The following is a 25,704-nucleotide window of genomic DNA, read 5'->3' on the forward strand; positions in this document are numbered from 1 at the left end:
GCATCCTCTTCACTAGGCAATATACAGTCTTCCCAGGTCCTGAAACAGCAGGCTCTGCCCAACCTCAGGGTCTCCACACTTACTCTTTCCTTGGCCTGGGATACATTTCCCCTTGATCTCCCTGAAATGCAATTCTATTGGAATTTTATGTTTTGCTCACTGATATATCTCTGGTGTTTGGAAAAATGGTATGTACCTAGTAGATGCTACATAAATATTTGTACAATAAATGAATGAGTATTTAGCTAGAAAATGACAGCTAGGATGCAAGATGGATTTTCTCACCCAATGCTCCAGGTAATTATTGTAGTTAGTTCTGTTTAGTATTGATAATATCACAAGTAAAATCATACTTTCATATTTATTTTATATAAAAGAAAAATATAGAATGTACTCTAGAGGTAGGCCCAAGTCTTTACAGATAGCTCAGTAACTTGAAATCTCACAACCTTAGGCAAGTTATAAATGTCTCAGTCAACTTCCTTGTATATAAAAATTGGAAAGATTATGGTCTGTCTACCATGCACAACTTTTTTCCTGTCTTACATCTTTTCTGTTATATAAATCTTAATTTTCCTTGATTCAATGCAGAAGACTGAGGAGTTTCAGAAAGAAAGGAAAGCACAAAGATGAATATTTTAAGATTTAATCTCATTGTGCATGTTTGTGTGCATGTGTGTGTGCGTGTGTGCACAGCACCTAAGTATGTTCTATGTTTATAAAAGGAGATTAGGGATCACTTGCAGTAAGTAGGCATTTAAAATGTCTATTAACCTTATTCACATTCACTTTCCTGGACAGCTTTAAAATTATCCCTCTTCCAGAATTCCAGGGCCAAACCCCAGCAGGTTTTCAATTACATATATATGTTACACAATTCTCCCTAGTCAGTCACTGTCATTTAAGAATGCTCAGTGATTGAAGAAGGTTTAAGCAAAAATTATTTTTCTTAGTCCCTTTCTTATTGTATTACCATTTCTTTCTACCAACATATATTCTCACACATTTCCCAGTTTTCCCCTTGAGCTGAAGTAAACCGTCATCCAAACCACAACAAAACAAATAAACAAAACACACACACAAAAGTAAATCTTCTTTGTTCTTTTCATTAGAAGTTGTTTATCTTCTAATCCCACCCCTACCCTTGCTAGCACTCATTTTCTCCAAAAGAAAAGGGACTTCCAATATCTTTTTTTGTTGCTTATTATTTTTTTTATCACATTGACAGGACAAAGTAAGTAGAAAAGAAAGTTAATATATATATAAAATAGAGGCCCGGTGCATGAAATTCGTGCACTTGTGGGGGGTCCCTCAGCCTGGCCTGCCCTCTCACAGTCCAGGGGCCCTTGGAGGATGTCTGACTGATAGCTTAGCCCAGTGATGGCGAACCTATGACACACGTGTCAGAGGTGACACACGAACTCATCTTTTTGGTTGATTTTTCTTTGTTAAATGGCATTTAAATATATAAAATAAATATCAAAAATATGTCTTTATTTTACTATGGTTGCAAATATCAAAAAATTTCTATATGTGACACAGACCAGAGTTAAGTTAGGGTTTTTCAAAATGCTGACACGCCGAGCTCAAAAGGTTCGCCATCACTGGCTTAGCCACTCCTGCAGAGGCAGGAGAGGCTCCAGCCACAGCCGCTGCGCTTGCCAGCTGTGAGCCCAGCTTCTCGCTGAGCAGCGCTGCCCCTGTGGGAGCACACTGACCACCAGGGGGCAGCTCCTGCATTGAGCCTCTGCCTCCTGGTGGTCAGTGTGCGTCATAGCGACCGGTCATCCCACTGTTCAGTCGATTCACATATTAGCCTTTTATTATATAGGCTATGTGTGTGTGTGTGTGTGTGTGTGTGTGTGTGTGTGTGTGTGTGTACACATACTAGTGTATATTGACTTCAGAGAGGAAGGGAGAGGAAGAGAGAAATGGAAACATCAATGATTAGAAAGAATCATCGACCAGCTGCCTCCTGCACGCCCCCACTGGGGATCAAGTCCACAACCTGAGCATATGCCTGAACTATGACCTCTTGGTTCCTTGGTTGATGCTCAACCACCGAGCTATGCTGGCTAGGCAGGAAGCTAATTACTTTTAAGGAAGTTTAAGACATATAACCTAGACATTTAAATAATAACAGTCTAGCTTTTTAATTAAATATTAAAAAGATGTTCCTCAGTTGTTAACAATTTATCTCAGTGTTTTCCTAAAAGTGAAATGTAACAATATAAAGTTTAGAATATCAATTGGTATAGCCAATTATTTCTCATTTTATTCAGGTATATCTTTCGTCAATAAGACTGGACAACCATTCAAGCTCCCATAAATTATTTGCTAATGAGTGACTACAAAACATTTTTTAAAACTATCAAGGTAGACCCTACAATCTGAGGTTCTCGATGCATTTGCAAGGATAGCTATCTTACAGTTTCTTCTGATCAAATTTCCATGTACTAGTAGACACATCTCAGTAGTATAACTCAGAAATTTTCTCATTTCATTGGATATCACTTGTGGGTCACTCATGTCTTGCCTCTAAAGTTATATGGCATGTGGCTGGATTAAAAAGTGGGATAAACACCTTGAACATGAGGTCATTTGTTTTCGGTAAAGCTGGGATTTTTGTAAACAAAGCCAAGGAAAAGGTTAGCTAAAAAAGACCTTTTAAATCTCTTTCTGACTCATGCCAGAGAAGGATTTTTTAGGCACTATGAGTATGTTTTACAATATATATAAGGGTCAAAGACAGTGCAGACATTCATTTTTTAGAACTTGAGGTTATATGATTTCAAGGTTGCCTTATTTTCTAATAACATCAAGACCAGGAAACTCACCGGGACTGAGCAGTTTAGTTTAAAAGTTCCTAGTTGTTGGAAGATTGGGAGGAGGGTGAGACAAGGAGGACTTTCTTTCTAATTATTTATCAATATACTTTAATTCCCCATTATAGGAATAAGTGATCCCCAACAGAATATTTAGAATATCCAAAAAATGAAAAGAAAAATTACAAATAGACTTCTACACAGACATGTACTCTTGGTATTTGGGACATTTCTTCCTGTGTTAAGTGTGGTTGTATTTAAATAAAATAAGAAAAATAAATACTGATTTAAACTTCATATAAATGTAATTTGCTGGCATAATCATATTATTAAGTGCTAATTTACAAATATAACATATTTTATATTATTTTAACTTAGCTTTTGTAGATATAATTTATATCTACATCTATATCTTTATATAATTTTTTTTCTGATTAAAGAAATAATACAAGATCTTTAATGGTCCAAAACTTCTAATTCTTCTTGAAATATAGCAAATTTTCTAGAAAGAATTTTTTAAAGGTATATAAGTAATATTTTCTTAGTTTATTTGCATAACTAAGAATATGTGTATTTGCCAGCCATGAGTCCAGCTTCTGGCTGAGCAGTGCACCCCCTGTGGGAGTGCACTGACATTAAATACTTGATATGAAATACTTGATATGAAATTTTACATACATTAAATTAAATACTTGATATGAAATTTTCAACACACATTTTTTCTCATAACATTTTCTGGATGATGGTATATTGTATTCTGTTTTTATGATTTCTTTATTCAAGTATGGAGTCCTGCAACAGTGGCCCTAGGCTGCTAGGAGTCTGGGCCTGTTATTCTCCTGGGAGGAAACCTTTATTTTTGCCAGGTTAATAAAAGCAATAATTTTGGGTATGAGGCTTTCAAGTCTCCCTGGTGGCCTGGAAACGGACTGGCTAGGGTCAGAGGGAAACCTGAGTGTCCTGAAGGGCCTCTGAACTTCTCAGAGTGTGGTTTTCTTAAACCTTTGACCATATTCAAAGAAGGAAATACGTTGTACCCAGTACAAACACATATGTAATCTGAAATAAAAATTTCCTAAAACCTTATTTAATTTTACCACAGGATGTACTTTTTTTTTAACTACTTGATTCTATTGCATCAAATTATATCATTCACAAGCCATTAAATTGAGTATATTACCTCTAAGTAGCTGTGCCATCAATTAGAAAAAGAAATAAAAATATCATTAGATTAGAGCTTGAGGTTCTCAGGACTTGCCCCACCCCATACTGACTTTTTAAAATCCCATTTGAAAATAATCAAAGGTGAGGCATGTATAAATGATATATAGGAGATTAAATCAGATTTCATAATACATAAACAGAAAATTGATCAATTGTAAAACATCTTTTTCCTCTACCAGTTCCTTCTACACCATTAAGCCTTCCAGAAAAAAAGCAAAATGTTGTCAATAAGAATAGAAAATGGCTTGACATGTTTCTTACCAAGAGAAACAAAGAAAAATTATTAAAAAGTAAGTAAGCCTTAATCAAAATATTTGGAAATTTTACTTGTATTTACTCTACACAGATTTATTTTCTACAACTGGTCCCATGAACTAGAATCTGAAAAGAAAGTTTGACCAAAACAAGGTTAGATTTATTCACTGACAGACCTTCTAGAGGCCTTTGAATTAGTGAACTCATGACAATGAAGTTTTTCCAAGTATTTATTCTTCCTTACTTTTAATCTAAGAATAAATAATCATCTGCCATTAAATTACTGGTAACAGATAAAAGTAAAGGCAAAGAATAGTCAGACACCGAACATATCTGTTATTCCTGCTCTTGTTTTCTTTTATAGGCAAGCAAATTTTTATAGCTGAAAACTGGCATTTTCCTCTGTGCCATTACATGTCAGACTGATTTAAGATTTTTGTAAAGTCCTAAATTCAACTTTTGTTGCATGAAAAACAATGTAAGGCTTACTTTTTTTCCTTAATTTTATGAGCCAAATAATAGACATGTGTATTATTCTAGCTGCCTGTTATTTTCACCAGGATTTACCGTACCTGCCTAATGAGACAGCTAAAAGTACCGTAAAGGAATGCTAAAGTGTCTCTAAGAAGTTTATTTAGCAAGCCTTTACTAGTTATTTAGCTTTGGGAAGTCTGCTGATATAAGGGTAGGGTATCATTTTTCAGGTTTAACATTGGCTCCTGGTCAAAAAAAGAGAGAGAGAGAGAGAGAGATTATTTCTTTGTCAAATTAAGTCATTTTTCAAGGATCCCAGGGGGAGAATACACTTACTGGCTTCATATAACAGAATTTGGTAAGGAGGTAAGGTCAAAAACATTGTTCTGAAAGTGAAGTGAGAACCAACAGCTGAGAAATGTATATTTAAAATGCAGGTTCACATGAAGTAGCAAAAGTTCAAAGTCTGTCTTTGTTTCCATTTCTATGTGTTCCGTATCTATTGCACTGAGAGGCAGTAGTTGAGTGTTTGGAGTAATTTGTACGCTCATGTCAGGAAGGGTGGTGATTAAGAGAGCCTCTCTCCAGATACCGCCATGAAGTTGGCAATTATTTGCAACTTAATCGCTCGCTTTGCTCCTCTTGGCTTATCTATCTGCTTCTACACAAGCACATTCAGTCAAATGCATTTTACAGTTGATTCTCATATGCTCTATGCTACAGGCAAACACTGTAGGATTTTTTTTAATTTTAAATTTTATGTACATTATGTTCCTTTTGGTCCAGGTAATTTCCTTCTATACCAGGGGTGGGGAACCTTTTTTCTGCCAAGGACCACTTGGATATCTATAACATCATTCGTGGGCCATACAAAATTATCAACTTAAAAATTAGCCTGTTGTATTTGATCAAACACTTAATTAACTCACCCCTAATTCCTTGGCAGGTCCAGACCAAATGATTGCAAGGGCCTTATATGGCCAGACATTCCCCACCCCTGTTCTATACTATAAAATTTGACAAGACCATTTGAGACATTTTCTTTAGGTTTTTTTTTTTTTCTGAGTAACTCAATCACACCGAATTTGACTATTTCTAGAATAAGAAAAATGCATACTTCAATACTGTCAACATATTTTTAAAGAAATTGAAAATTAACCTGCATGAATATTTTTGAGGGAATAGAATTGAATTATTTTGGATTTTTCCTTCTATCTTAAAGGGGAGAAATGAGCATTATAGAAAAATAATTATTTGTCTTCATCTACTTTCCCCCCTTTTTTGGGTCAGCTAAACAATAATTATTTTTAAAATAAAACACTTTAGAATTACATTTTAAAAGAAAATGAAGAAAATAATTTTATGAATTATCACACATATCAGGTACTCTATTTTATTTTTTCATTTCTTCAGCCTCACTATTTCTTCAGCCTCACTATTCATTTTTTAATGTAATTTTTTAAGTCTATGTAGCAAGTCTTAGTGCTTCCTCAATATTTGTTCTCCCCTTTTCCACAGTAATAAAAGTTTTAACTGGGTACGCGGTTGCCAAGCCAAAGGCGCTATCTCCAGCATCCTTTGTGATGAGTTACGGCCACTCAAATGCTGTGTGTCTCATGTTCTCATCTTTCAAGTCTTACAAAGTCTTAAATTCTACCTGGTATATGATAAGCACTATTTACATTTTAGGAAGAGGGAGAATATGCATGTGAAGGAAAACTCTACTTCTAGATCTTGTTATAAAACAAGTAGGCAACATTTCCCAAGTTTCTTACCCTTTTTTTCACTAACGTGGAGATGCCAGAACTGAAGCAGCCATGTGAGCCCCATGTTAGCCATGGAAAGAGATTGGCAGAGCCACTTCCAGGTCCCTGGATGCCTGCCTACCATTGAATTGTTATATGAAGCAGAAATAAATTCCATCATGCATAACCCACTGAAATTTGGAATATCCAGGTAATATGGATTACTAATAATTCTTCTTTTAGACATTTTTCTTAGAAAAATAAAACTAGATATTATTTTTAAAATTGAACTTAGAGAGTTTTTGGCAAAATTATTAAACACAACTTTGCAAACTAAGAAGCATTTTATATATATATATTCTATTTTAACAGACTAAAAAAAGTACCAAGACATTATATGTTAGTCAAATCTGAGTAGTTATGATTATACTAACACGTAAGAAGAAAGATTCTCAACTTCAAATTCATTACTTCACAGGGAAATGTCAACAGTGTGGTGTTTATCTTATCCTTACAATTTCTGTTAGACACGCATTACGCAGCTGTTATGTAAGGCACTAACCAAAGCCAAAATAAAAAAGGACCCAGTAATTCATATACTTTGTGTGTGCACATGTGTATGAGTGTATATTCAGAATAGCCTTCCAACAAAGCCTCCTGTCTTCAAATTCTTTCTTTTCCATACAAAATAATATTAAATGGGAACTATAATTGAAAAATTAAATTTGAAGTTTTAAAAAGAAGTTCTTCCTTTTCCAATTCATGCCCCACAAAGTCACCAGAAATTGTAACTTTTATCCTTATTTTTCAAGGTAATTTGCTGTAATTCAGAACTCTAAGACTTCCCTGTGTTGATTAAATTCTAATTTGGGGATGCATATTTGGAACTTTTCAAAATCAAGTGTCAACCCACTTTTCTGTCCTCTTGCCCTATCTTTCCCTGTCTCATACTTTAGCCAAATAGACAGAATTAGTCATGAGTTTCCTTTTGTTTCCATAGCACAACTGATTTGCATAATAGAACACTAATCACATTGTTTTGTGGTTACTTGCTTATCTGCCTCCTTAATTATACTATGAGTTTGTCACAGACCTGGGCCTCATATAATTTGCATATTATACTTCAAAGAATTTATTTCAACCATTTAGTATTGCCTTTTAATTTCAAAGTTGTTTCTTCTAAATATTGCCTGAACCCTTTAGAGGTAGGAATAGAGTCCTTTAAAACCATAAAAAGAAAAGTTTCTTATATTAGCCATTATGTATATTTGTGTATGTGTGCTTTTACATCAGATGTTTAGCCAATAAGCTACATCAAAAACAAATAACTTTTTTTAAAAAAACATTATGCAAAACATTCACATATACAAAAATACACATAATACTCCAATGACCACCTGTGTCGGCTTCAATTATCAGTTCACTTCCAACCTCTTTCATTTGTACTCGCTCAATTCTCCCTGTATGAACTATTTTGAAGCCAATTCCAGAAGTTATATCTTTTCAGTTGTAAATAATTTAATTTTTATTTCTAAAAGATGAGACCTCTTTTAAAAAATATAACCATCATGCCATTGCCACAAATAAAAACAATGTTTAAGGTCATCAAACATTCAGTAGTGTTCAAATTTCCAATTTAAAAATAAATAAGGACACATATATAATACCTTAATCAATAAAGAAAATTACTTAAAAATAAATGAAGAAAATGTTTTCAACTTATAATGTATATATTACCTATGAATGTCTTTATTTTTATATTTGTCCTTTAGAGTTTTTCACTCACTATATATTGCTGTAATAATATAGCATTTCTTCTCCTTATATTACCTTTATATTGGTATTTGGGTCTATCAGCTGGATCAGAATTGGTTGTTTTGTTTGTTTTCTTCCTCATAAGACTACTTTAGGATGATGTCACATTCTTCAATCTGGAGGCACAGCATAGCATTAAATGTGTCAGTCCAGCCTTGGAATATTGTACTTAAAAGTAATTCTTAGCTATTTAGATTCTGTTCTTACCAATAGAAATCTTTTGCCATAATTTAGGAACATAACTTTCAAGCTTTAAAATAAGAGACCCAGCTGGGCCAGCGTGGCTCAGTGGCTGAGCATGGACCTATGAACCAGGTGGTGACGGTTTGATTCCTGGTCAGGGCATATGCCTGGGTTGCGGGCTTGATCTCCAGTAGGGGGTGTGCAGGAGGCAGCTGATCAATGTTTTCTCTCTCTCTCTCTCTCTCTCTCTCGCTCTCTCTCTCTCTCATTTCTCCCTCTCCCTTCCTCTCTGAAATCAATAAAAATATAAATTTTTTAAAAGAGTCAGAGACCCAGCTCAACTTACAGTTTTTTGTGTTTTGTGTGGTTTGTTTTAAAGCTAAATGAGTCCGTTTTGTCAGGAAAAAGACATTAAGTCAAATTTGGAAGAAATAAAAACTATAGCTAAAAAACATATATTTATTTGCAAGGTATTGTAAAAGGAGATTGAACCACAAGATTAAATGGTTAAACGAATCAAGGATGCCATAAAGAGAAATAGCATGTTAACTCACATATATATGGAATCTGAAGAACAAAATAAATTGATGAATAAAATAGGACCAGAGGCATGGATAAATGAAATAGACTAGCAGATCTCAGAGCAGAGGAGGGTAGGGAGGATAGAAGGGATTGACCAAAGAATATATACAGTATATGCATATATGTATAACTCATGGACACAGACAATAATGTGGTGAAGGCCTAGGAGGAATGTGGGGGCATGATAGAAGGAGGCAATGGTGGGGAAAATGGGGGACATCTGTAATAAAGTCAACAATAAAAAAAAAGAAAAGAGAAAAAGAAATAAAGTAAGGTTTACAATATATGTTCAAGCAAGTCTGTAAAGAGAGGTTGCATATGGTTGGGATAACTTTTATGTAGAGTAAATATGTTTAGTTAAACATGTAGGACTTTGAGAAAATTTAAAAGCAATCAAATATGATGATGAACAGTTTGGAGACTGTCATGCTTAGTTTGAAGAAGGCATGTCAGTGTGTGTGTGTGTGTGTGTGTGTGTGTGTGTAGTGGGGAGGTCAGGGGGGTAGATTAAAAGTTATGGTAATCAATTTTAGGTGTGATAAAAAGAAAGTTTAAAATAGTTGAAAGGATATAATTTGGACTCATTATGACTAACTCCAGAAGAGAGACCTAGAACTGGTGAATAGAGGCTGTAAGTAGATAGATTTGGCCTCAATAATATAAAGAAATTTCATCTATACTAAATTGAAATGAGTTAAATTTTGGCAGCTTCTTGATAACTTCTTTAGGATTGTTGTATATGTCATCTCTGCTTTATATCAAAAACCACAAGATCCTTTTAGGATGCTCTGGAGTGAAATCTAAAGCAATAAATTCTAAGTGAAATAGAAGCCACATCCTGGTTGAAACCTTCAGAAAGTAAACTTATTCCCATAGTATATTACTTAGCTAACATATTTCCTAAAACTTGTCCTGCCAAATCTTGTCACTAAGGATGTAATACATGGAGTGAGAAGTTGTATAAACAGTTTTAGCTTCGAATAGCCTTCCAATACTAAGATTTTGTCGAGTTTGTTCTTTTAGTATTTGTCAACATCATCATCAATAACATTCTTCTATTAGCCTAAATCTTGGTGATCACAATTCAACTAAAGCAGAGAGTATCAGGTTTCATGTTTTCAGGTCCCCAACATTATTGGAAGACAAGAATTTAGGACAGTTGAGAGGAATGTCTGAATTCCAGGTCCATTTGGGATTCTAGAGTATTTCTAGAGCTGGCTAGGAAGTGGAGGTAAAAAAAAGTATAGAGGCAGACAGAGTAGATTTCTGGGACACACTAGCAAAAATACCCTTATTATTTACTCCTAGGAACCTGGGCGTGCTGTTTGGTCCAGGCTACCAGATTTTGGCTTGTTTTCTTTCTTTTTCTTTTTTTAATATATTTTTATGATTTCAGAGAGGAAAGGAGAGGAAGAGAGAGATAGAAACATCAATGATGAGAGAGAATCATAGATTAGCTGCCTTCTGCACATCCCACACTGGGAATCAAGCCTGCAGCCATGACCTCCTGGTCCACAGGTTGATGCTCAACCACTGAGCCAGGCAGGCTGGGCTTGGCTTGTGTTTTCAATTGGAACGTCTAAATCCTTTTGTCCTTGATTTTTCCATCTTATCCTTGGCTGTTTCTGGATGCCTCTACTAGTTGCCTAATGGCAGGATACCACCCTCCACCTGCCCGTCTTGAATTCAATGCGCACGTGACCTATGCAACACCACCTCCTCCCTTCCAGGTGCCAACATCTCCAGAGCATTTGGCCTCCTCTCCACTCACACTCCCATCCTTTTTTGCCTTTTCTCCGTTCATTCGGAATTTCCAGAATCCATCAAGGTCTACTTGTTTCAAACCCAATAGATCTAGACACAAGATTGATTATTCAGAAATTATAGTCACTATACTCCTTCCAGGATGTATACATGTGCATGGGAAAAGCAGAGGAGCATCTGTTATATCCAATGAATGATCCTAACCCTTTCCCAGTCCTCAGTAACCCTGGGATATGGCACCCTCCTCCCTCTCCTTGGTCATCCCATGGCTACTCCTGAATCTCTGCTCAGGCCATCACTCCATCAGCCCCCAGAAGCAATTAATACCCCTTTATTCTACTTCACCATGCTGCATACTTGCCTATATGTTAAAAGTATATGTTAATAGTTTTAAAATTATTAAAACTAAATATAAGTTAAAGATGCTATGGGGAAAAATAAAACTACAGCATTAATTACCTGCCATATCTAGGCTTTTCATATTGCACAAACAAAAAACACACAGGTATGTGTGAACTGATTATTTTGCACAAAATACTTATTCACAAAAATATTCACACTATGGCAGTTATTTATTTCACTATTAATCTGTTATTTGAATAAAAATAAAATAGGTCTGTTTTAAGGAGATAACATTTGAAATATTGGGAAATGATTTTATATCTGCTCAAATTCAATTATTTTTATTCTAAGGAAATATTTTTTAAATTACATATCTTCCTGTGAAAATCATTAAAATAGTATATTCCCTGACTGGAGTAATAAGTAATTGTATTTTTATTTAATGTACAGTCCCAGAAAGTCAACAATTGAAAATGGGGAACAAAAAGTATATATATGTATATACACACACACATACATATATTTTATATGTATGTACACACACAAACATGTGCACATATATACATACCCACTCGTGAAGAGAGATAGACTGAGACAAGACAGAGGGGTAAAAGAGGGAGAGAATATGAAGACTTACTAAGGCATCATGTAATAATCATTAGGGCTCAATATCAAAACCAATTTTTTAAACTTGGAAAATTGTTGGATGATTTCTTATGAGAGTAATTTCTTCATGCTAAGCTTTAGACAATTAACTCATTTTTAGTTAATCATTAAGTTAAAAAGTACCCTGCACAAACAATTGAGGATTTCTTATAGTTTGTTTTATATAGACATAAAAAGTTGTCTAACACTGCTCATCAGTCTTTTTTTTTTTAAGAGCTTTAAAATACTCTAAATTCTTGGTAAGTTTTTTTTTCATGTCCTCTACTCCTTTCATTTAATCTGTCTAAACAGTGTAAATTTTAGTGATTGGAAATGTCTTAGGATACACAAATGCTGACCCATAGGTAGGTACATGATGAAATAGAAGTAGATACATTTACATGTCATGGCTCACGAGCTTGAAAACTCATTACTCTCTTTCTTCATACATTTTTATCTACTAATATTTAACATACTATTTATATTCTACAAATGGAAAGAAGAAAGCTTTTGGTTTTCTTTAAGTAGTTTACGTTAAAATCATAATATTGATTTCTATGCACAAGTGTGCAAAACATTCTGATTCGATAGCCTGATATTTTAACAGGTAGTGATCACAGGAGAAAACAAATGAAGGACAGTCTTATTAATCTTTTATTTCCTTACTGGGATTTCAAAGGCCAACCCAGGTGAACCCCACCCCTAAACCCTCACTCCCCTACCCTACACCCTTGCACATACTGCTCTAAATCACCAAGCAGGTCATTGTGTAATCCCGGCATGAATCTCTGACCTCTATCTGTCTGACCTTTTCAAATAAGCTTTTACTCACCTACTAATTCACTCAGGGCTGTCACCAAAGTATGGGCCCATCACAGCCTAACATGTGGAGTCCAGCAGGTACCTGTCACTCATTAGCCTTCACTTCAGAATCAGGTCATTTGTGCTGCTGCTGCTGCTGTGATTGGGGCACAAATCATCCACGAAGTCCCGTGTTTTGAGGCTCGGACCCAGCCCATACTATTTAGATTTAGTGAGGGATTCTTGCCCTTGAAGCCATGGATTGTGATCATGACAACACGAAGAGAAGAGCAATAATCATTCCCACTCCCCACCGTCCCAAATTCTGTATCAAGACAAATTCAGGAAGCTGTCTCATAAGAGCAGTAAAAGAGACAGTACATCTTGCCATGTTTTACAGAGATACTGCACTTGAGTTCGGAGAATATAGGGATGCTGGAGATCATGAATATAAGGAAAGTAATGAGTCAGAACGTGAGAGTGAGTGAATTCTAAGAGAACAAGAAAAATTATTATAGGAGAAAGTCTAAATTAAGTCAAAGGACTTGTGAAAATTACAAATGTGGAGTATATATTGCTTGCATCTGTGTAGCAAGTAGTATTTGCCTACAAACAACCTGTGCTGGGCAGGGTTCCTCTCTGCCACGAGCAACTCTGGCAGCCACCACATATGCCCTGCAAACACCATTGTCATTGCCAGGTAGGCCATGGAGAGAAAGAGATGGTGAGAGCACATGTGGCATTGCAAACACCTCTAGTTCACTTCGTTACCAATATGACAACACTATGGTTTTGTCCAATGGGCATTCCCCTTTCCACTAACTGAATTTTCCAAGCAATATATTATTTGCAAATGAGAAATTAAAAAACAAGACTTTGTAATACGTTATATGAAGTATCTTTGTGCCCAGAGGCATGCATTATATTGCTACCAATAAATTTCAGATTTTCATTATTATGAAACGCAAGAGCACAACTATCTAATTTATGAGGCTGGAACTTTTATGTCCCAGTTCCATCACGTTTTAAGATTAAAGCATGTAGCGTTACTAAGAGGAAGGGCACTTTTCAAGAACTTCACAGTTACTACTGCAACATGTTAAGCAGGATTTAATTAATCTAGAATAGACTGTCTCCAAAGCAATTAAACCAGCTATGTCATACCCAATATATCTCTCTGTCATATTCCATAGGATGGCAAATTTGTTTCACAAAGATATGTAGTAAGTTAAGTAGATGCAGAAGTTACATATCAAAGGAATCTGGTTCTCTTAGGTAAAATTGAAAACTTGTGAAAGATGTGAACCCTTTGATAAATCACTTGAAATTATGTTTACTGTCAATTTTAAAAAAAGGATATGCACTGTATTTGTCTCATTAAGGGAAAAAATAAACAAATGCTGTGAACTGATCCACCAATACCATAATATGTTTGGCACCAGAGCTGAGTGCAATCCAAGAGATGCAGTAAAACCAGAAGTTGACATTGTAACAAAGGAAGAAGAAATGCTATATTGCTTTATAGGGAAAAGTCTGTTCTTTTGTAATGAAATAAAAGCACCTGTTACCGTAAGAGAATATAAATGCCAAAGGGAATAGTTCTGCTCATAAAATTTTCTACTTAGAACTGCAAAATTCAACTCAGTAAATCAAAATTGTATGCAATAAAAGAAAAGCCAAGGCCTAGTTTTATTGTGAAAATGGTGTTTTAAAGGCTCACTAGACCATCAATTCTGTCACAATATTGAAAAAAGAAAACTACAGTTCACTATCCAATTGGCCCCTTCTTCCAGAACAAATTTTAAATTGGATTCAAACATCATTTATGTATAATATCCAACTGATGTTGACATCTGGCATATAAACTTTCTGCTTGCTCCTCAGAAGTTCATTGTATGCCTCTTTGCTTTGAGTCTCCATTTGTTCCTTTTTCTCTAACCCCTTTCTTTCTATTAAACGTATATTGAACACCAACTATGTGTGTGACACTCCAATAGGTCTGGGGGGTGGGGGGGATATATGAAGCCTGGGCCAGGGTAAGAGCAGCGGGGACCCCAGTGTTCTCGATGCACCAGGCCCAAGCTGGAGTCCCCATTTCATGAGTAGGGTCTGGACAAAAGAAGGGTGCCATCCTCTCCCAACCACTTGCCAGGGCTGAGCCTGAGCAGCAGCAGCTGGGGAAGGAGGAGAAATGCTGAAGTCGTGCTCTTCCCAGGACCAAAGCCCTTTGACTGGGGCTTCGGTGGCAGGAAGCCGGTGTCCTTGGCTGCAGCCCTCTGAGATGGAGCTCACCTTGCGGAGCTGGGGCTGGGGAGGTAGAGTGGTCTTAGTTCAAATATCACAGGTTCTTGTCTTTCTCGCCAAATGTTCATAGATTTTCTTGGCTAGATTTTTCTTTATTTGCTGTTTGCTCTTAAGACCGTTTCCACATGCTGTAAGTAACTGGGTTTTTCAGCCAAGTTTCACTGTTTTCTCTGGTGAGTGGGCCCGCGGAGGGTCCCAGGTTGCCTTCTGAAGGTCAGTCTCCTACCTCATCATTCTAAATTGAACAGTTGTCATCAGCACGTGAAATAGAGAACTTTCTGAGCAGCCGTCCATATCCTTTGTTTTTCAGATGGGTTATTAACCTTTCTCTAATGACTTGTTAGAATCCTGAAGTGAAAGGAAGTTGCTATTTTATTTTGAATTTTACTTCTTTCCATTTTCCTTTTATCCTTGCTTCATTGTAATTTTTCATATGTTTGCCTCACTTGATTTTAAATGATGCCTAATTGATAATCCTTTTTTTCATTTATTGATTCTGAATATCAAAATAGTGTCTCTTTTAGTTTATTATTTATTTCACTATGAATGTCTATCAAACCCCTGCATTTTCTGTTATAACTCTGTCAACATGTTTGTCATGATACTCTCTACAAATCAGTGCTCTGCTTAACTACTGAGCTCAACACCACTATGGTTGGTTTCGCCAGTGACAGCAACCTTTATGGTAAGCCAGTATTTCCAGCTAATCAATCATGGAGAGAATGGCCTCTGAAAAGTCACACTTCTGTGGGCCACAAATGTTACTTTATTCCACAGCTCCCTCTGTTAGGGTGGCACCAATGTGTGCAGCATCACTCGATGTCCCTTCCTGCTCCTAGCCTGCCTCTGAGAGCAAGGACTCTCTTTCAACCCTATCTCCCCTCCATGTAAATCTTCTCAGGATGAGGTTGACAGTCATGGGCTCTTCTCTTTGGTTTAAACATCTCATTCTTGGTATCTGATGACTACAAATTGCCATCACAATTCTTCCCACCTGACCTCTAGCTGTCATGCAAATGAGATCCTTCTTGCCAGTCTTCCTATTTTATGGTTCCCAAAGAACCCTTGCTGTAAATGTACTGACTTCAAATAATCTTTGCTTCATTTTGTAGTCACTTGATGTCCTTCAGAAAAATAAACAGAAGAAGAAGGAGAGAGAGAGAGAGAGAGAGAGAGAGAGAGAGAGAAGGGAAGGGAAACATAAAACTTACTGAACAATAAATTAGAGTGTACAGATACTTTTGCCATGCACACTAAGCTATATCTTGGGTAAATTAATGTATAATATATATTTTATATAGTTTTGTCATATATTAAAAATGATGTACATTAATTATTTATTTTATTTAAATATTCTGAACTCTGTGCCTCCTGAAAGTTGCTATGACCCAAGAGCCTAATATCTTGTGTGATATTTAAGTTGATGTCCCCAGTAGTTACCAGGCACCCAATACATGCTTAATGAATATTTTTTAATATATTTTTAAATGAATGAATAACTTCATTATGGCTACCACATACTTTGAGCAAATTTTGTTGGCTTGGTACTACTTACACCAAATAACAAAATCTAGGCACAAAATTGAGGAAGTAAACTTTTAGGGAAAAAAAATTTTAATCTCAGAAGCGTTTGGTTAATGCTAATTAACAGCTATCAATGTAATTGAACTCTTTCCTACAATTTGCTATTATTGGTCACCATCTGGTCTAATTAATAATAGCTCTTCTTCACTAGTTCTGATCATCAGCCAAATTTCATTTTCCCCAATCTGGCTTGATTAAAAAATATTGTGACTCCATCTGTAATAGCCTTACTTTTCTAATAAGCCAGAAACATGGCTGCTGATTATACCAATAAAGCTAGGTTCTCGCATATCTAGTCAGGCCCCATCTTGCTATTCATTCAGAAGGTATGTAAGAGGCTGAAACTCCTTGAAAGGACCCTTTCAGAAACAAGATCTCAATATAACATAAACATTATTTTAGAGGTTTAGAATTGAAGTGTGCACTTCGGAAGTCAGTGATACTGTGCAAACATGCATATCAATTAAGCATAGAAATTATAAATAATCAATAGTCACAATACTATCAAGTAAATTATGTATTTTAGGTTTTAGAGACTAGGGCATCCTTTTTATAATGACAAATAACTTTTATTTTATACATGTATTCACAAGAATGAGAACAAATAACTCTTATTTTATACGTGTATTCTTGTAAAGAATTTCCAATAATACATGGTGTTTTTTTTCAGAATCAGAAAGATTTATATTATACTAATTTAATGCCTGATACAAAATATAGGTGGTATTCAGCTATAGATATTTTTCTATAATCTATTCAGTCTGAATTTATACTTATAGCTAGGTTGACCATTTGTGGATTGCATAACCATCCTAGCCTTTGCCTGTTCTCCCCCAATATTAGTGCCTTCTTTGAGTATCAAGAATCAGTTATGACAATAAATTATATAATCACCTTACCTATAGCAATTATTATGTTGGCATGTATCCCCCATAGATAAGGAAGGACTACTGTATTTATTTTTTTACATTTTTTAGTTGTTACCCTAGAGTTCACAATATACATTCACAACTAGTCCAAGTTTATGTTCAAACTAGTGGCCCGGTGCATGAAATTCATGCACATGGGGTAGTGTCCCTCAGCCCGGCCTATACCTTCTCCAATCTGGGACCCCTCAGGGGATGTCTTAAACTGGCAGTCGGACATCTCTCTTACAATCCGGGACTGCTGGCTCCTAACTGCTCACATGCCTGTCTGCCTGATTGCCCCTAACCACTCTCCTGCACCCTCTCCAATCTCGGACCCCTCGGGGGATGTCCTACTGCTGGTTTAGGGCAGTCAGACATCCCTCTTGCAATCCGGGACCACTGGCTCCTAACTGCTCACCTGCCTGCCTGCCTGATTGTGCCTAACCACTCTGCCTGCCAGCCTGCTTGTCCCCAACTGGCCCCCCCTGCTGACCTGCTTGCCCCCAACTGCCCTCCCCTCCTGGCCTGATCGCCCCTAACTGCCTTTGCCTCAGCCCTGTCACTATCACTTTGTCTGGACGGCAGCCACGGAGCCGGCTGGGGCGACCAAGGAAGTCAACCCTCTGTCTCCCGCCAGCTCTCCAGCCAGCTTGGCTTCCTTGGTTGCTGGGGCCAAGCCTCCTGCCCGCTCCGGCCAGCTCCATGGCTTCGGCCGACACCGCCATCTTTGTCACATCAATTTGCATATTCCCTCCTTATTGGCTGTGAGTGCCTCCATCTTTATCGCAAAGTGATGGTTAATTTGCAAATTACTCTTTTATTAGATAGGAAGGATAATACTAGTAATAAAATAATATTTATTCTCTCTCCCATCCCTTGCATCATGGTCATCCATTCCATCTATAATAATAAAAGCTTAATATGCTAATTAGACTGGACATCCTTCCAGATGACCTTCCGGACAAAGACAGGGCTGCAAGGTCTGAGGCAAGCCACAGCAGCTGTGAGGGCCAAGCCCCTTGCACGAATTTCATGCATTATATGTCTAGTAGACATATAAATAAGTCACTCCATCATGGCTACTGCATACTTGTTTTAAGGCTGAATGGTGACTTTAAATTTTTTTATGTGCAGAACCAAACCAGAAGTCATGATTTTGAGGACATATATTTCTTATGACTTAATGCTTTGAAAGACAGTAAAAGTTATGGCAAACAAATTTCTTCACTTTTTTATACCTATGATCTATCTATATCTATTATTTATCTATCTACTAGAAGCCCATTGCAGGAGGATTCCTGCAAGAATAGGGCTTCCACGGGCCGATCACGCCAAGCCCCTCCACCCAGAGCTGCAGACGGGGGTCCCACCCACCCAGGGCTGCACATGGGGGTCCCGGCTTGGGGCGGGGCTTAGGCGGCCCATTCGTGCCACCAAGCCCCTCCGCCCAGGGCCGCACATGGGGGTCCTGGTTAGGGGCAGGGCTTAAGCGGCACATGGGGGCCCGTATGGCAGCTCGCGCTGGCCTGCCCTGCCTGCAGTATGCAAATTAGCCGTCATCTTTGTTGGTGGTTAATTTGCATATCGCACTGATGAGCCAATGGGAGGCGTAGCGAAGGTATGGTCAATTACCATATTTGTCTATTATTAGATTAGATAATAGAAATAAAATCATAGTAATATGGCTTTTTTTTCATGTTTTATGCCTCTTCACAAATGCCATTACCAAAAAATATCCTTTGCTAATCACCTTACCTGAAAAAATACATCCCTTGCCTTGCAGTTTCTCTACCCCTCACTGAACTCTATTCTCCTAGCAAATATAACTGACATTATAATTCTTTATTTACTTATTTATTTACTTATTACCTGTCTAGTTACTTATTATCTGTCTCACTGACAATATATACAGTGACATAAAAGCAGGAAATTTCTCTGTCTTATTCATCACCATATCCTAACATCTGAATAGACCATTCTCAATAATTATCAATCAATAAATATTTTTATATAAATGAAAGATGAAACTAATATATTCCAAGAAAACAGCTATCTTATTTAACTTGTCTGGTCCTCTTTTTCTTGTATTACTTCTTGTCTTTCATGTCATTATTATTGATGTAAGTTTATGCACCAGCAACAGGACCTTATTATTATGTTGATTAGCTGGCTTTATCAGCATTTTATATTTTTTAACTAATCAAAATAAAAATACTGGCATTTACTATGTAGCTCAAACAAGTTATTGACATAAAGTGGTTAAAATAACTTAGGAACGTTTGATAATTAGGGAGAAATTTCGTTTTTACCCACTACCCATTGGATAGGAGTGCAAAACAAAGATGACATTTGTTATCCTATATAATAAAAGCCCAGTGACCATAACGGCATCATGACCGCTTGACCAATCACTATACGGTGCACTAACCACCTCTTGGTTCCTTTCCCCAGCCCGCAGGCTCCAATCACCAATGGCGAATGGGGAACCGGAGTGGGTGGTGGTAAGGGTTGGGACTGGCAAGCGAGAGGAACAGCCAACCTCTTGGTCCCTCCCCCCGGCCTGCAGGGAACCAAAGTGGGTGGCAGGGATGTGGGAGGCACCAGGCCAAGGCCCCTCCCCCACCGGTCACCCCACACACAGAGGGTGACCCTCGGCAGGGGTGGGTCAGCAAGCGGGCAGCAACAGCTGACCTCTCAGTCCCTCCCCCGGCCGTCAGGCTCCCATCATCAGATGGCGAACGGGGAACCAGCGGGGGGTGGGGGGAGGTGACAGCAAGATGGCCCTGATCACAGGCTAGGCCTAGGGACCATGCTGCACATGATTTCATGTGCTGGGCCTCTAGTGGGAAATAAAGAAGCTAAATTTTCTTTTGCACACCAGAATGAAATGTTTTACTTCAAGTTCCTACAGAGACACCAAAGGTAAACTCAGACTACTCCAATAATTTATTTAGATCCTTAAATGGTTTCTTTTTTAGGTAAATATTCAGTCTTTTAAATCTTCTCTCCTCTTTTGTGCTCCTCTGGATATAGAGAGAGAGAGAGAGAGAGAGAGAGAGAGAGAGGGAGAGACTGGATCCTTTGAACTTCATGGAAAGATCTCTTACATACCTATTAGCTTTGTCTCTTATTGGCATCAAAGGATATGTAGTTACTAATAACAAAGGGAAAACATACATTGGGACCCTTACTTTCCTACCCAACCCAGACTCTCCCAGAAGCATGCTCCTGTTAACAGTCTTGCCCAGGTGCTTGTGCCAAAAACCTTGGAGTCATATTGATGTCTATCTTTCTCTCACATATCCCATCCCATCTGTCAGCAAATTCTATTGGATTCACTATTAAATTTTATCAAATCTCTGACAGCTGCCCACCAACTCTCCCCCTACAAATGTGGTCCAAGCCACCATCATCTTTGTCCTCATAATTGCAACATGACCACTCTCTCTTATGTCCAGTGTCACCACAGTTATTCACACAGAACACTCCTGGCAGTTGTTTTACAGTGAGTATCAAACTCTGCCATCTGCTGACCCGAATCACACAAAAGCTTCCCATCTTACCCACAGTATAAGCCACACAGTCTGGCCCCTTCTATGTCCTTGAATTCAATTCTTGTTCTTTGTTTGTTTTTTTTTGTTGTTGTTTTTTTGTTGTTGCTCACCTGCAATCAACCATGCTGAACATCTGGGACCCCTGTAATCCACCACCATGAACATCTGGGGACTCCCTGCTAACCCACCAGCTGAAAACCTAGGGCCCCCCCTGTAATCTACCACCCTGAACACCTGGAGACTCCCCTGTAATCTAACATGCTGAAAATCTTGGGCCAACCCTGTAATCCACCACACAGAACACCTGGGACCTCCCCTATAATTCACCACGCTGATTAGATGGACCTATGCTCTAATTCAGTATTTTGAACACCTGGGGCCCCCCTGTGATCCACTATGTTAAATACCTGAGACCTCCCCTCTAATCCACCATGCTGAACACCTGGCCCCACCATGTAATTCCCCAACCCTGATCACCTGGGGCCCCCCTGTAATCCACCACCCTGAACACCTGGGGCCCCCCTGTAATCCACTAGGCTGAACACCTGGTGCCCCAATGTAATCCACCACCCTGACCACCTAAGGCCCACTTGTAATCAAGTATGCTGAACACTTGGGGACCCTCTCTCTTTTACCAACCCTGAATACCTGGGGGCTCCCCTGGAATCCAATACCCTTGTCTTAGATTCTTACCACTAATTTTCACTTGCCCCCTCTCATCTCTTAACATAGTCCTCAAACAGGACAGGGCCTCTTTTACTTAAGAGATTTATTTTTTTCCTCTACTTGGAAAAATAATTGTGGCTTTCTTACCTCCTACAATCCTACTTTCAAATGAACTATTATTGCAGAAATAGAAAGCTCCACTCCTATCTTGACTTAAAAAAATTATTATCACTTCATACACACACAAAAAATAGTATTATAAAATTATGTTTTCAACCATTGAAATGGAAGCTCCATGGTTTGGGAAGCCTGATTTGTTTACTGCTATGTCAATCATTTTTAGAACTATGAGTGTTCTATGGTAGGTAACCAATGGATAATTACTGAATGAATTTATCTTCATGGTCAGATCAGTTGGAATTCGGTAGTTTAAATTCCAATCCTTTGCAAACTTGAAAATAAACTAATATTTATTTAGTGCATCTTTTATTTCAGTAAATTTTAGACATGGTATACAATGCCTAATGAAATGTTCTCATGATAGAATGGGATCCTTCAGACTTTGATATTGTTTTGATTCTTCTTGCTGCATTACTAAGCAACTTCTAAATCCAATCATCTTTGTTTCTATCTCTTAACCACTGACCTACTCATACTCCATTCACCTTCATCAGAGGAGGAAGCATTTACAATTCCCTAATATTTTCTTCCTTCCCCCACCTTCTGAAACTTGCTGTCTTTATTCATCTTCTTCATTTTTAGTCAAAGGAAGAAATGTCCTTCTTTCTCGAGTTAATCCTTGCAGTGGAGCTCTGGGTCCATCTCTCATCTCTTCTAGTATGGTCCCCTCTCTTTTCTCCTCTCTCTTTACTCTCTCTTTTCTGACATTGTGCACCCATCTTTGACTGGACTATTTAGCTGTGACCTTATTCCCATCATTCTCCACTTGAGTGGACTACATCTTCATGACATTATTCCTTCTTTCTCTGAACTTTCACTGACCTCCACATCAAAAGATCTCAACGATCCCTGATTGTCTACAGCTGAACCATCCATTGGCTTCTTAGACTCATGCTGATGCTTCTGCTCCATTTATTTACAGACTCAGCGCTGATGCACTGGTCCTTCAATGCTGTGTAATAAAACCACGTGCAGAACTAATGAAGGCCAGCCTCTTCCAACAGCTCAGGGCCAGGGCTTCAGTATTGGTGTAAGTCCCCCAGATGACTCGAAGACACATCAAGAGTTTGAGAAACATTGCTCTAATGATTTTTAAGATCACTTCTTAGTCTCCAGAAGTATGTGGGTTTTTTTCTCATTCCACCCTCTCAGAACTGTCTTTCTCCTCATTTCTATAACAGAGGGCCCCCCTGGACCTGACTCCACTTGGTCAGTCTTCCCCCTAGTAGACTCTCAGGAAATGTTTGTTGAAGGGAACTGTGTAAACAGAGTCTTTATGAAAAGTCAGGCCTTTAGTCTGCTTTGCTTTAACTCAAGTTTAATTTCCTCTAGAAATTAGCCTACGGTTATTACATTTTCAGAATAACAACACAGGCTTTGCTCTACAGTTCTATGGGCAATTCATTTACGATAAAACTCCAGATACTAATACTACACTTCTTTTCCTTACTAGGCCATGTTCATATTGGATTTAGAGACAGCAACCTCAACAATGACAAATTTGCCTAAGGGAAAATAGATTTTATATAATTTTGTAATGCTTTATTGCTACTTTGCTAGTGAATTGATGGAGAAGACAGCATGTGGCTCTGATTCACAAACTATGTTTCTAATCCAAGGGCATATTCAACCAATGAAATACAGTTTTTAGTTTAAATTTCAGAACATATTGAAATATTTGATAGAAAATTGAGTTTTGGGGGCCTATGGCTCTGTTCCCCTCAGAGGATCCTAATTGAAGCCAAATTCTAATGAAGCTAATAAAAATTTAGTAGATTGACATTTGATTGCGGGAATGCATTTGTTGCCAACTTACTAAAATTAATCTACTCCATATGTAAAAACAGCTTAGGAGCCTATTCTTCTTCTCTTCGACTCATGTTATTTTAGCTTTAATACCTGCCTCAGGATCCCAGCACTCTTACCGGACTATCTTCCCTGCAGTTGCTGGTGATAATCCACACATGATTTCCATGGCTGTGCGGTTCTGCGTGTGCATATTATGCCTCCTGTATATGTGAGCACATGCCTATGTATTCACACACAATTCCAAGTAACAGATCACACGCATGTAAGTAACAAAATTTTATCAGTGTTAAGCCCACATAAATCAAGACTTTCAGAAGTTGGGTTCTCACAGCAACTTGAAGCTAGCAGTGGTGTTCTGTGCTGTGACAGGGTTTTTCCATTACACAATCAGATAACCCTGTAACATGACATAAATATTTGGCAGATCTTCACTTTGCAAACATACATTTACTGTGTCATGTTGTATAAAAAGCTTCTGCAATGTGGATGATACAGAGAAAGAAAGTTCTTGGTTCTATACATTATATGTAAATATTTTGCTTATGGGACACGCATTAATTTTGAAAGCATAACACTAGAGAGGATTGCTCTTTAGCAGACAGAATTTTGTTTAACAATGTATATTTAATGTCAACAGAAAGAACAAATGTTGGAAGATTAATTAATAATCAGAAATGGTAAATGAGGGATATTTGCTAAACATAAGACAGACAATATCCCTTTGCTCATAAAAAGAGTTTGTTTTTAGTTTATAATCTTACAGAAAGTTAGGTACTTGGGAATACAATAAGCCTAAGGAAAAGATTTTAAGAGTGGGGAATGAAAATGAATGTGAAGTCTTAAACATAAACTATTAAAATCCTTATTCTTTACATGTCATAATGCATATTTGAAATGAATGACAGACATATTTTATTGTTGTTTCATAAATATTTTATAGTGAAAATATAAATATTTACCCAAAATAAGAAATACTGATTGAGTGCAACTTCTTAAATGTCTTCTAGATCGTCATCAGATTGCATAAGAAAAAAAAATAGCACTGAAATGCAGTTATTTGCATTTTGGGTTGTTTGCAGTCTTAACAAGACTAAGTCAAAACATAGAAAATGACTCTTAAATTTCTACCCCTTAATTTAAATTAATTTAATTCAATATAATACCAATTACATATCAAACAATATACAATACTGGCTCCGGAGTCCCAGCAGGGAAAAGGTTAGCTCCGTATTAATCATGCAGTCTCCTCATGCTCTGACCTGTTTGGTCTTTAAACCATTCATTGACTCAGTTAATGGCGCTTTGAGTTCTCTGTGCCAAGCACTGTGCCAGCCTGGGGATCCGGGGATGACTTGCATAGACATGGGCACTTCCCTCTCAGCATTTTTCATCTGCAAGGAAGACAGACATTCAGAGTATCTCTTTACATAACTGTTCCCACCTGAAATAGTCACTAAGGTATATAAAATACAATTTTTAAATGAAGAACAATAATTATGTTTTCTAAATGTGAATGTTTAAATTTGTTTTCTATAAGAACTGAAAACTAATTTTTTGTACTAATACTAATAGTATATGATCATCAACCTTCGGATTCATCTTAGTAGATTTAAGTTCAAAAATAATAAACTATAAGGAAATATTTATTTCTGAGGTATTAACTGTTATAAAATATTACACAAGAAAATCATTTAAAAATTTAATTCCCCACAACAGATTTCCTTCATATGGGTCAATTACTCTTGATTATTCAACTCTATGTTTCACTGCAAAAATAATATGAATTATTATAACATGAAAAATTACAGAATTGTATTTTTTTCTGTTAGCTGCATACCATGTAAATGAAAGTGCAAAGTATAAATCAATATTTTTTAAAGATTTTAAATTGATTTTTAGAGAGAGAGAGGAAGGGAGAGGGAGAGAGAGAAAGAACATTGATGTGAGAGGGAAACAAGGGGCGGCCTCCTGCATGCCCCCTACCAGGGATCAAGCCTGCAACTGGGCTGACTGGGACTTGAACCAGCAACCTTTTGATGCATGA

Source organism: Myotis brandtii, unplaced genomic scaffold (assembly GCF_000412655.1).
Source record: "Myotis brandtii unplaced genomic scaffold, ASM41265v1 scaffold53, whole genome shotgun sequence".
NCBI classification, from domain to species: Eukaryota; Metazoa; Chordata; class Mammalia; order Chiroptera; family Vespertilionidae; genus Myotis; species Myotis brandtii.